General features: G+C 28.5%; 1 protein-coding gene across 2 annotated transcripts in view; it reads right to left on the bottom strand.

Annotated features, from left to right (window-relative positions):
• LOC122243581 (uncharacterized) overlaps window positions 1-2,500 on the bottom strand; it is an 18,214-nt gene that overhangs the window by 13,890 nt on the left and 1,824 nt on the right. For both annotated transcript variants that reach the window (XM_086537615.1, XM_086537616.1), the window contains exon 2: window positions 870-1,053. The gene's annotated coding sequence lies outside the window, so the exon portion shown is untranslated. The remainder of the gene's footprint in view (window positions 1-869; window positions 1,054-2,500) is intronic.

Below are 2,500 nucleotides of genomic sequence, written 5' to 3'. Positions count from 1 at the left end.
TAGTTTCTTTACTTTTCTTCTTTTTTCTCCAAGAAGATTATCACAAAACAATAGTGTGATTAAATGGGGCTTGGATGATCTTTAACTTTAAGATCATTTAAGTGTTTCACGTTACCATACAGAGTAAATGATATCAAAGTTCTTAATGAAATCAAAGATAAGTATCTATTGAACAAGGCACCATATCATTTATTTCTAACATGTCTAGGGCAGTGGCTCTTAATATTATAATCAACATGTCCCTCCCCCCCCCCCACACCTCCAAATAGCTAGTCCTTGCTTATATGGCTCCCTCTTAAATCTTTAAAAAAAAAAAAAAAAAAAAAAAAAAAAAAAAAAAAAAAAAAAAAAAAAAAAAAAAAAAATAAAAAAAAAAAAAAAAAAAAAAAAAAAAATATATATATATATATATATATATATATATATATATATATATATATATATATATATATATATATATATATCTGCATTGAGTCATGGGGTCATTCAGGCTCATTTAGTATGACAAATTAAACAAAAGAAATTATTGGCATTAGATTAAAGATATGTAATGTCATGATGGACAATTATAACTATCTGAGCATTTTTAGGCACGTTTTAGCACTTTTTTTTTTAAACATAAAGGCATAACTTCTTGCTACATATTCACAGCTCATATTCATTACTAAACGTACCAGCATATAAACACAAAGTGTTCTAGGTGCTACCTTTCCTCCTGCATTTCAACTAATGATACATTTCCGTCATGGTAATACTCACTGTCAGTTTTACAATTTTTTTATCTCTCACTTTTGCTATAAACACCAACACTGGGAGAAAACCTATATAAGTAGATGTACTATATGTCTATCAGAAAACAAGTTCCTTACATGTTGTCATCTTCTTTCTTCTTTTAGGGGGGTTATAATCTCTTCTTTTTCATTCTCCTATTTTTCTTCTTTTGATCTTCTGTTTTTTGAAGTGATGTCTAGTATATCTCTGTCCCTCTTAGAAAGCTTTTTTTTTTTTTGTATCTTGGAATGCAGTAGTTCTTAGAAGGCGAGTGATCCGTGTCTGTAATCAAAAGATTTGTTGTTCGGTTATTATTATTATTATTATTATTATTATTATTATTATTATTATTATTATTATTATTATTATTATTATTATTATTTTTTTTTTTTTTTTTTTTTTTTTTTTTTTTTTTTTTTTTTTTTTTTTTTTTTTTTTTTTTTTTTTTTTTTTTTTTTTTTTTTTTTTTTTTTTGGTGTGTGTGTGTGTGTGTGTGTGTGTGTGTGTGTGTGTGTGTGTGTGTGTGTGTGTGTGTGTGTGTGTGTCTCTATTAATTCTGTTCTGTGTGGATGGAATCTTGGGCATTGGAATAGTAAGTGCGCTCAGTTTTCTTGTTTTATTTGTACCATGGGTAATTTTCAATTTTAATTTTGTATTGGAGTTGATTTAGTCATGTGTGTGTTGTCTTTAGTTTGTCAGACATACGTCTTCTTTGGACCACCTTAGCCTTGGTTCTGGACTGTTATCTTTTTTTTTTTAATAAGTAGTCTTTTCTTACTAGGATTTTTTCTGAACTTGTCTTCTAGCTTTGTTTGAATCTTAATTTTCTTTCTTTCTTTCTTTCTTTCTTTTTCAACCATTAGTTATAGTTATGGGATTTGCCATGTCCTATAATGTTTAAGGTTCTCTATTGATTGTAATTCTGATTTTGGGTCTGTGAAAATTACTGAATGTGTTAGTCTATTGTTATATATGTGTTTCATTCCTTGTTGTATGGGGTAGTTCTGCTTTTGATATTTCTGTGTTGTTAAGGCGTTTCTATATTGTTTTTTTATATGCAAATCGTTGCTGCAATAGATTTTGTTTCTTTCATTTTTCATCAATTTGTGAATATTCTATTGAAAGTCAAATAGACTGTGTTTTATTAGCTTTTGGAAGTGTTTTTGTATTGGCTGTATGTTTGTATTGAAGAATGTTAAAAAAAGTTTTTCAAGTTCTGGGTGGTATCATGCCAGTTTTAAGTTTTTATAACCCTATCTATTATAGTGTTTATTTATTCATGATTGGGTTATAGTTCTTGATGGTTTCAATCATCAATTGCTTTGTGGGGGTTTTATTTGGTTATCTGAGAAACTTTATGATCTAATGATGGACTAAGATTATGATTTTTATTGACTTCAAACTTTAAGAATGTTTCTCCAGTCTTTTTAAGTGAGTTGATTATTTGCATATTACTTATCTCTGTTCTATATTTAACTCAGTGTGTATCATTTAAGATCCATCTCTTTTCCTTTAATTATGGGTATTTTTTCTTTTTAGTGTCACCTTTTACCAGAATATGTAGATGGTCACTTCCCAAGTTTGAGACTATATCTGATAAGAGGTGGCTTAAGCTGGATTACCCTATCACTAAGTCTAGTAACACTTCTTTCCTTATTTTTTCAGATATGAAGTCAATTAGGTTTTTGCCTGTTTTGCTAGCTAGTCTGGAAGTTAACTTTGGGTCCCA

The sequence above is a fragment of the Penaeus japonicus genome, unplaced genomic scaffold (assembly GCF_977035675.1).
Source record: "Penaeus japonicus unplaced genomic scaffold, GWHDUDI00000001_assembly GWHDUDI00000006, whole genome shotgun sequence".
Classification (NCBI taxonomy): domain Eukaryota; kingdom Metazoa; phylum Arthropoda; class Malacostraca; order Decapoda; family Penaeidae; genus Penaeus; species Penaeus japonicus.
The sequence above is the reverse complement of the archived record's forward strand: the minus strand, read 5'-3'. Positions and strand labels throughout refer to the sequence as shown.